Genomic DNA, 11,258 nt, shown 5'->3' with positions numbered 1-11,258 from the left:
CCTATTGTAATTGTAAGGATTCGTAAAACGCATCGTGCAGGCCAAACCGTAAGGCCTAGAGACATGAAACCTGGCCAGATGGTAGGCCTCAGTTTGGGGACAACCTATCAGAGTATGACCCCGAATGGCCCATAGGTGGCGCTACAGCAACCAAAAGTTCAAAATTGCTCATAACTCTTAGACTGTTTGTCTCAGGATCAAGTGTCTTATATCGTTGGAATCCTTGGCTCAAGGCAGACAAAATGGCTATCTTTGATTTTGATGTAGGCAGGGAAAAGTTTCTGCTATGTCGAATTTTGTCCAAAACCTACTTTTGCAAACTAGTCCCTGGTTTTTCGCCCGATCGGAACCGAACCAGTCTAGGACAATTCTCTGGACTCTCTAAATCAATAATTATCAAAAAAAAGTTGAACTTTGGCATTTGGGTGGCTGTAACAGGGTCATTTGCAAAAGGGGCGTGGCAAAATACACTAAAAAGCCTATTAATCCCAAATGAAAACTCAGAACTTCACCAAAATTGATGACCATATGTGTCAGAACATGGTGAGGAAGCATGCAGAGTTTCATGGAGATCGGACCATAGGTGGCGCTATAACTGGCAAAAAGCCTTCCTTCTTATTAGGGGTTCAAGCATGAAATGCTGAAACCCTATTGTAATTGTAAGGATTCGTAAAACGCATTGTGCAGGCCAAACCGTAAGGCCTAGAGACATGAAACCTGGCCAGATGGTAGGCCTCAGTTTGGGGACAACCTATCAGAGTATGACCCCGAATGGCCCATAGGTGGCGCTACAGCAACCAAAAGTTCAAAATTGCTCATAACTCTTAGACTGTTTGTCCCAGGATCAAGTGTCTTATATCGTTGGAATCCGTGGCTCAAGTCGGACAAAATGGCGATCTCCGATTTTGATGTAGGCAGGGAAAGTTTTCTGCTATGTCGAATTTTGTCCAAAACCTACTTTTGCAAACTAGTCCCTGGTTTTTCGCCCGATCGGAACCAAACCAGTCTAGGACAATTCTCTGGACTCTTTAGATCAATAATTATCAAAAAAAGTTGAACTTTGGCATTTGAGTGGCTGTAACAGGGTCATTTAGAAAAGGGGCGTGGCAAAAACACTCAAAAGCCTATAAATCCCAAAGGAAAACTCAGAACCTCACAAAAATTGATGAGCATATGTGTCAGAACATGGTGAGGAAGCATGCAGAGTTTCATGGAGATCGGACCATAGGTGGCGCTATAACTGGCAAAAAGCCTTCATTCTTATTAGGGGTTCAAGCATGAAATGCTGAAACCCTATTGTAATTGTAAGGATTCGTAAAACGCATCGTGCAGGCCAAACCGTAAGGCCTAGAGACTTGAAATCTGGCCAGATGGTAGGCCTCAACTTGGGGACAACCTATCAGAGTATGACCCCGAATGGCCCATAGGTGGCGCTACAGCAACCAAAAGTTCAAAATTGCTCATAACTCTTAGACTGTTTGTCTCAGGATCAAGTGTCTGATATCGTTGGAATCCTTGGCTCAAGGCAGACAAAATGGCTATATCCGATTTTGATGTAGGCAGGGAAAAGTTTCTGCTATGTCGAATTTTGTCCAAAACCTACTTTTGCAAACTAGTCCCTGGTTTTTCGCCCGATCGGAACCAAACCAGTCTAGGACAATTCTCTGGACTCTTTAGATCAATAATTATCAAAAAAAAGTTGAACTTTGGCATTTGAGTGGCTGTAACAGGGTCATTTACAAAAGGGGCGTGGCAAAATACACTAAAAAGCCTATTAATCCCAAATGAAAACTCAGAACTTCACCAAAATTGATGACCATATGTGTCAGAACATGGTGAGGAAGCATGCAGAGTTTCATGGAGATCGGACCATAGGTGGTGCTATAACTGGCAAAAAGCCTTCCTTCTTATTAGGGGTTCAAGCATGAAATGCTGAAACCCTATTGTAATTGTAAGGATTCGTAAAACGCATCGTGCAGGCCAAACCGTAAGGCCTAGAGACTTGAAACCTGGCCAGATGGTAGGCCTCAACTTGGGGACAACCTATCAGAGTATGACCCCGAATGGCCCATAGGTGGCGCTACAGCAACCAAAAGTTCAAAATTGCTCATAACTCTTAGACTGTTTGTCTCAGGATCAAGTGTCTTATATCGCTGGAATCCTTGGCTCAAGGCAGACAAAATGGATATCTCCGATTTTGATGTAGGCAGGGAAAAGTTTCTGCTATATCGAATTTTGTCCAAAACCTACTTTTGCAAACTAGTCCCTGGTTTTTCGCCCGATCGGAACCGAACCAGTCTAGGACAATTCTCTGGACTCTCTAGATCAATAATTATCAAAAAAAAGTTGAACTTTGACATTTGGGTGGCTGTAACAGGGTCATTTACAAAAGGGGCGTGGCAAAATACACTAAAAAGCCTATTAATCCCAAATGAAAACTCAGAACTTCACCAAAATTGATGACCATATGTGTCAGAACATGGTGAGGAAGCATGCAGAGTTTTAATGGAGATCGGACCATAGGTGGTGCTATAACTGGCAAAAAGCCTTCCTTCTTATTAGGGGTTCAAGCATGAAATGCTGAAACCCTATTGTAATTGTAAGGATTCGTAAAACGCATCGTGCAGGCCAAACCGTAAGGCCTAGAGACATGAAACCTGGCCAGATGGTAGGCCTCAGTTTGGGGACAACCTATCAGAGTATGACCCCGAATGGCCCATAGGTGGCGCTACAGCAACCAAAAGTTCAAAATTGCTCATAACTCTTAGACTGTTTGTCCCAGGATCAAGTGTCTTATATCGTTGGAATCCGTGGCTCAAGTCGGACAAAATGGCGATCTCCGATTTTGATGTAGGCAGGGAAAGTTTTCTGCTATGTCGAATTTTGTCCAAAACCTACTTTTGCAAACTAGTCCCTGGTTTTTCGCCCGATCGGAACCAAACCAGTCTAGGACAATTCTCTGGACTCTTTAGATCAATAATTATCAAAAAAAGTTGAACTTTGGCATTTGAGTGGCTGTAACAGGGTCATTTAGAAAAGGGGCGTGGCAAAATACACTCAAAAGCCTATAAATCCCAAAGGAAAACTCAGAACTTCACAAAAATTGATGAGCATATGTGTCAGAACATGGTGAGAAAGCATGCAGAGTTTCATGGAGATCGGACCATAGGTGGCGCTATAACTGGCAAAAAGCCTTCATTCTTATTAGGGGTTCAAGCATGAAATGCTGAAACCCTATTGTAATTGTAAGGATTCGTAAAACGCATCGTGCAGGCCAAACCGTAAGGCCTAGAGACTTGAAACCTGGCCAGATGGTAGGCCTCAACTTGGGGACAACCTATCAGAGTATGACCCCGAATGGCCCATAGGTGGCGCTACAGCAACCAAAAGTTCAAAATTGCTCATAACTCTTAGACTGTTTGTCTCAGGATCAAGTGTCTTATATCGTTGGAATCCTTGGCTCAAGGCAGACAAAATTGCTATATCCGATTTTGATGTAGGCAGGGAAAAGTTTCTGCTATGTTGAATTTTGTCCAAAACCTACTTTTGCAAACTAGTCCCTGGTTTTTCGCCCGATCGGAACCGAACCAGTCTAGGACAATTCTCTGGACTCTCTAGATCAATAATTATCAAAAAAAAGTTGCAATTTTTATTCACGGTCGCTAAGGGGCGGAAAACGAACGTTGTGGGAGGAGCCTATTTTACTAAAATGGCTATAACTCAAGAACAAAATGAGATATCTTTACCAAACTTTGTACACATGTGTATGGGCTGAGTCTTGGGTCACGATAAAAGAATCACGACGATTGAACACTTGGTGGCGCTATAACACAAAAAAACATGAAAATGGCTATAACCACCCGACCGCTAGTCCGATTGACTTGAAAATTGGTATGCAGTGTCTTGGTCCAAGGTACCATGTATGTCTATGAGGACATTGGCGTATCTCAAAAAACATGGCTGCTATTGGCCAATGAATTTTGAGCACCTCTAAGACAAGGTTAACGGAGGCCGATCGGAATGAAACTCGGTGGGCATGTTTGACTCATGGACTTAGAGGTCTGTAAGAATTTTGAAAGAAATCGGCCACTAGTTGGCGCTAATGAGTTTTTTGGCTCTGTAATCACGTGGTGTTGCACACATCAACCAAATATACACATCATATGATAGGGCTCCTCATACTGAACAACTTTTCCTTTAGAAGCATTGCTGTCAATCAAATCGTTCATTAAATATTTGCGATTATGTTTAAAACCTACTTTTGCAAACTAGTCCCTGGATTTTTGCCTGATCGGAACCAAACCAGTCTAGGACAATTCTCTGGACTCTCTAGATCAATAATTATCGAAAAAAAGTTGAACTTTTGCCTTTGGATGGCTATAACAGGGTCATTTAGAAGAGAAGCGTAGCAAAATACACTCAAAAGCCTATAAATCCTAAAAGAAAACTCAAAACTTCACGAAAATTGTTATGTATATGTAACATAACATGCTGAAAAAGCATGCAAAGTTTCATGGAGATCGGATCATAGGTGGCGCTATAACTGTTAAAAAGCTTTGAAAACCATGTAATCCTATGGTGAAATGCCTGTATTGGCTGTAAATGGTTTTTTTCCATCTCTGTAATCAGGTGGGGTTAAAAACATCCACATAATATGCATAAATTATGATAGATCTCCTCATACTGAACAACTTTGCCTCAAGAACCAATACTGTCAATCAAATCGTTATTTAAACATTCACAATTATGTTAATAACCTACTTTTGCAAACTAGTCATAGATTTTTCAACCTGATCAGAACCAAACCAGTGCAGTACAATTCTCTGGACTCTTTAGAGCAATAATTATTTAAAAAAAAAAGTTAAACTTTTGCATCTGAATGGCCATAACAGGGTTATTTCATGATGTGGCCTTGACCAAGTGTCCCCAAATACCTATATCTATTCAATGAATGCTCAGATATTCTTAAAAACAAGTCAGAACATGTGTACTATGCCTCTATAAACAAGCATGAAAAATTCAGACAGAAAGGACAATATTTGCCTCTATAACAGTTAAAAAGCTGAAAATTATGAAAATAATGGTATATTAAGCCAATAAGTGGTCGTTTGCTGCCCCCCGCTGTTCATTTTATTGTACTACACTCTAATATTGATCTACAAGTCATATTCAGCTTAAAATAAATCACTATTTTAACATTTGCAATCACATTTAGTTAAAATTAATTTATTAAGTATTACTATTGACAATTGTCACATTGAGAAATGTGAATCTTGAAGGAGACTTGCAGGAAACATTTTGTTTACTGCAACATCATAAAGTTCAAATGTCTGTATCTTCAACAAAATGTCTGTGTGTAGTCCTATGTTTCTGAATACATTTTTAAAAATCTGATTAATAGTTACAAAGAGCTATATTAAATGATTATAGACGATAGCATTAAAAAAGTGTGTGTGTGTGTGTGTGTGTGTGTGTGTGTCTGGCCTTGACCAAGTGTCCCCAAATGCCTATATCTATTCAATGAATGCTCAGATATTCTTAAAAACAAGTCAGAACATGTGTACTATGCCTCTAAACAAGCTTGAAAAATTTCAGACAGATAGGACAATATTTGCCTCTATAACAGTTAAAAAGCTGAAAATTATGAAAATAATGGTATATTAAGCCAATAAGTGGTCGTTTGCTGCCCCCCGCTGTTCATTTTATTGTACTACACTCTAATATTGATCTACAAGTCATATTCAGCTTAAAATAAATCACTATTTTTTTAGTTAAAATTAATCTGTTAAGTATTACTATTGACAATTGTCACATTGTGAAATGTGAATCTTGAAGGAGACTTGCAGGAAACATTTTGTTTACTGCAACATCATAAAGTTCAAATGTCTGTATCTGTAACAAAATGTGTGTGTGTGTGTGTGTGTGTGTAGTCCTATGTTTCTGAATACATTTTTAATAATCTGATTAATAGTTACAAAGAGCTATGTGAAATGATTATAGACCATAGCATTAAAAAAATGTGTGTGTGTGTGTGTATAAGCATGCATAATGGAGTTAACATGAAAGACCAGAAGTGTTTTTATGTGTGTCTATAAGCAACTGTGAAAAGACTTTATTAATAAGTAAAATGTCCAGCAGAGGGCAGCAGAAGACCACTTATTGGCTCACTTTCCTTTTAAAGCAGCACTAGGTAACTTTTCAACCTTCATAATATATTTTCAAGACTCTTGTGATGATGATACATCGACTTACAATAGGTTGAATGACACATCTGCCATAGCCTGACGGGGTCTGTATCGTTTTTTAATCGTACTTTTAAACTTCGGGTTTCGGGTAGTAACCCGAGAACAAAAATAACTACAAAATTCGACTGCTTTACGGCATATACGTCACTTCCACCACCACCCCCACTTCCTTAAATTCGGACGTGCGAGCCCGAGCCCAACTATCGTTTGTTTGCCGGATGTTATAGTCATGGCCGAAGCAGCACAGAAAAATAAGAAAGCAAAGGTTTTGTCGGAGGAAAGCAAAAAGAGGAAACGAGAAAGTGATCGGATTAAAGGCAGGACGAGGATCAACATTGGGCCAGCGTTTGCTCGTTGGCGTAAGCTGAAGGAGGAGGGGCTACATTCTTGCAAGTAAATACATAAGTTGTACAAAATCATATTTTAGGATACCTAACATGTCTGTGATATTTGTTTATTTGTCTTGCCTCAAGCTATAATGCAAATCGATTTTTCAAATTTGCAGATTCATCTATGGTGGCTTGATATTATAATATTGACGATGTATGGTTATTAACTACCACTCAAACATTGAATTGAAGTATCATATAGATTCTGTAAAACGGTAACCAATAGACTAGGCTACTATAATGACGCTGGCTTGTAAACGTGAGCATCGCGATCATTTGGCGTTTGAAAAAAATAAAACCCATGAAATTATATTCATATGACATGCTGAAACATATGCCACTGTTACGTTATCTGGGATGAAGACATTTCACACGCGACGCAAGCAGAACACCTGCATGTGAACTCCATAGACAGATGAACTCCTCCAGCAGTGTTCAGGGCTATCATAGTTGTCATGTCAACAAATGCACGTGCAATGCATCCACTGATGTAAGATGACAAGAGTTTACGACAGTAGTAGAGGACAAAACCCTACTGTAGGGGGACCCGAGAGCAAAACCTACCTAGTGCTGCTTTAAAGTTTGATTTTCAACAGTATTCTGCACTAAAGCAATTACTATTATAACACACTCATATTTTGTCAGAGTTTATCTCTTCATTTGTACTGACACTTCACATAATTACTAGCAATGTGGTAAATCATGGTAAATAATGCTAGAAACATGGTAAGTAAATAATACTAGAATGTGGTGTATCATGGTAAATTATGCTAGAACAGGGTACATCATGGTGAACTATGGTAAATCATGGTAGACTATGGTAAATCATGCTAGAAACATGGTAAATCATAGTAAATAATACTAGAACATGGTATATCATGGTAAATTATGCTAGAACAGGGTACATCATGGTGAACTATGGTAAATCATGGGAGACTATTGTAAATCATGCTAGAAACATGGTTAATCATAGTAAATAATACTAGAACGTGGTGTATTTCACAAAAAATGTGAAATGCTCATAGACCATTAAAAGATATTTTCACAATAACATATCTCAAAAACATTGTGTGTGTGTGTGTGTGTGTGTGTGTGTGTGTGTGTGTGTGTGTGTGTGTGTGAGTGAAAGCATGCATAATGGGACAACTGGTTTGAAGCCTGTTTCAAAGCCTATTTTACTAAAAGGGCTATAACTCAAGAACAAAATGAGATATCTTTACCAAACTTGGTACACATGCGTATGGGCTGAGTCTTTGGTCACTGTAAAAGTAATTGTGCACACTTGGTGGCGCTATAACATGAAAAAAAAAAAAACATGAAAATGGCTCTGAATGACTTGAAAATTGGTATGCAGTGTCTTGGTCCAAGGTACCATGTATGTCTATGAGGAAATTGGCGTATCTCCAAAAACATGGCCGCCATTGCCAATTAAATTTGAGCACCTATTAGACAAGTTTATCGGAGCCTGATCAGAATGAAACTTGGTGGGCATGTTTGACTCATGGGCTGCGTTCGAAACCGCATACTCATTGAGTAGGTACTCATTTTCATCAATTTATGAGTACTTACTTAACGAGCTCTAAAAGAGTAGGTACTATATTGCCTGATCTCGTTAAGTATGAATGTGAGCCGCACTTTATGCGCCATGTTGACGTTATCATGTGACCTACAACGTTATATCAAGCGCAACGACTTGAAAGATGAGTGACCGGTTTAATTAATCGATCTATAAATATATTAATATTGATTAAACTTGCTAATTTTGTGGTCTTGTTGAAGAAACAGCTGCCCATTTATTTTGTGATATTAACCCTTCTAATCTGACCCAGTTTTTGTCACATGCCTGTCCTGTCTTGTGTGCACATGTGGGTTTTGTTAGTGTGGCCATGTGCCTCTGTCATTGTTTGATCCCTCCCCCTTGTTATCTGATTATTGGTTTAATTTGCCCCACCTGTGCCCCCTTTGCCTTGCTTGAATTCTCCCCTTTATATACCCCTTGTGTTTGTCAGTCTTTGTCAGATCCTTGTTATGTCTACGTCTCCCGTTTCCCCCTGTGATTTCTTGTGGTATGTTTTTGTGTTATTTTATGTTTTATTATGTGTTTTGCCCCCTCGTGGGTTTTTGTTTTGTATTTATGTTTGTTTTTGTTAATAAATCCTATTTTCACTGCACTTGAGTCCTCGCACCAGTTTTCCTTTATGTTTGACGTGACAGAAGGATCTGACCAACTAGAGGACTCAGCAGGAGTTGTTTTTGTTTTGTTTTGATTTTCCTGTATAAACCCCATACTTCTCTATGGAGTTTTCTAGACGCCTACTGGTGATGCGTCACGTTAACTCCAGGTACATCCGTCAACAGGGGACGGATGCAGGACAGTTCGCATGTCAGTTTTTGAGCGAGGTGGACCACTTTATGCTCAACGAGGCAGAGTGTAAGGAGACTTTTAACCTTTGTTTGGACATGCCACTTTGTCCGGGAGTGATGGAGAGGCTGGGAAAGCTGGGATTCTGGGACTTCGTGCAACATCTGAAAGAGTCCGAACATCCTCGGCCAGCTCCAGTGGTCCCAGTTCCGATGGTCCCTGCTCCTGTGACCCCAGTACCGGTAGTCACGGCTCCGGTGATTCCATTTCCGGTGGTCTCTAAGCGGAGGAGGAGAAGGAGGGTACCATCCGTGACTGCTATGGAGGTCCCGAGTCCGGTGGATCGTGTTCCGGTGGCCCCTGTTCCGGTGGATCGTGTTCCGGGGGTCCCTGTTCCGGTGATCCCTGTGCCGGTGGTCCCTGTGCCGGTGGTCCCTGTGCCGGTGGGTCGTGTTCCGGTGAATCGTGTTCCGGTGGTCCCTGTGCCGGTGGTCCCTGTGCCGGTGGTCCCTGTGCCGGTGGTCCCTGTGCCGGTGGATCGTGTTCCGGTGGTCCCTGTGCCGGTGGTCCCTGTGCCGGTGGTTCCTGCTCCGGTGGTTCCTGTGCCGGTGGTCCCTGTGCCGGTGGTCCCTGCTCCGGTGGCCTCCACTCCAGTGGTCTCAGCTCCGGTGGACCCACTTCCAGTGGTCCACGCTCCGGTGGTCCCCATTCCGGTGGATCCTGTCCCTGGGGTCCGTAAGCGGAGGAGGAGAGGGAAAGCACGCTCCGTGACTGTTCCGGTGGTCCCTGTTCCGGTGGTCCCTGTTCCGGTGGTCCCTGTTCCGGTGGATCGTGTGCCGGTGGTCCCTGTGCCGGTGGATCGTGTTCCGGTGGATCGGGTTCCGGTGGTCCCTGTGCCGGTGATCCCTGTGCCGGTGGTCCCCGTGCCGGTGGTATCAGGGACGGCGGACTCTGCTGTGCCGGAGGTGCCGATCAGGCGCCCCGCACCGCTCGGGCGCCCCGCACCGCCCCGGCTCCCTGCTCTTCCCGCGCCGCCCCGGCGCCCTGCTCTTCCCGCGCCGCCCCGGCGCCCTGCTCTTCCCGCGCCGCCCCGGCGCCCTGCTCTTCCCGCGCCGCCCCGGCGCCCTGCTCTCCCCGCGCCGCCCCAGCGCCCTGCTCTTCCTGCGCCGCCTGAACTCTGCTGGCCGCCTGAATTCTGCTGGCCACCCTGGCCGTCCCGGCCGCCTGAACTCTGCTGGCCGCCTGAACTCTGCTGGCCGCCTGAACTCTGCTGGCCACCTGAACTCTGCTGGCCGCCTGAACTCTGCTGGCCACCCCGGCCGTCCCGGCCGCCTGAACTCTGCAGGCCGCCTGAACTCTGCTGGCCCCCCCGGCCGCCTGAATTTTTTGTGATCCCCGTCTCTCCCTTGTTTTCTCCTTCCTTTTCTGTTTCACCCTTGTCTGTCCTTCCCGTCCCGCCCAGGTCTGTCCCTCCCGTCCCGCCCAGGTCTGTCCCTCCCGTCCCGCCCAGGTCTGTCCCTCCCGTCCCGCCCAGGTCTGTCCCTCCCGTCCCGCCCAGGTCTGTCCCTCCCGTCCCGCCCAGGTCTGTCCCTCCCGTCCCGCCCTGGTCTGTCCCTCCCGTCCCGCCCTGGTCTGTCCCTCCCGTCCCGCCCTGGTCTGTCCCTCCCGTCCCGCCCTGGTCTGTCCCTCCCGTCCCGCCCTGGTCTGTCCCTCCCGTCCCGCCCTGGTCCGTCCCTCCCGTCCCGCCCTGGTCCGTCCCTCCCGTCCCGCCCTGGTCCGTCCCTCCCGTGCCGCCCTGGTCCGTCCCTCCCGTGCCGCCCTGGTCCGTCCCTCCCGTGCCGCCCTGGTCCGTCCCTCCCGTGCCGCCCTGGTCCGTCCCTCCCGTGCCGCCCTGGTCCGTCCCTCCCGTGCCGCCCTGGTCCGTCCCTCCCGTGCCGCCCTGGTCCGTCCCTCCCGTGCCGCCCTGGTCCGTCCCTCCCGTGCCGCCCTGGTCCGTCACTCCCGTGCCGCCCTGGTCTGTCCCTCTTCGTCCCTCCCTGGTCTGTCCCTCCCGTCCCTCCCTGGTCTGTCTTTCTTGGCCCGCCCTCGGCTGATGGAGCGTCTGGTAGCCGCTCCGTAGAGAGGGGGTTATGTCACATGCCTGTCCTGTCTTGTGTGCACATGTGGGTTTTGTTAGTGTGGCCATGTGCCTCTGTCATTGTTTGATCCCTCCCCCTTGTTATCTGATTATTGGTTTAATTTGCCCCACCTGTGCCCCCTTTG

This window comes from Gobio gobio, assembly GCF_949357685.1.
Source record: "Gobio gobio genome assembly, chromosome: 11".
Taxonomy (NCBI): Eukaryota; Metazoa; Chordata; class Actinopteri; order Cypriniformes; family Gobionidae; genus Gobio; species Gobio gobio.
The sequence above is the reverse complement of the archived record's forward strand: the minus strand, read 5'-3'. Positions refer to the sequence as shown.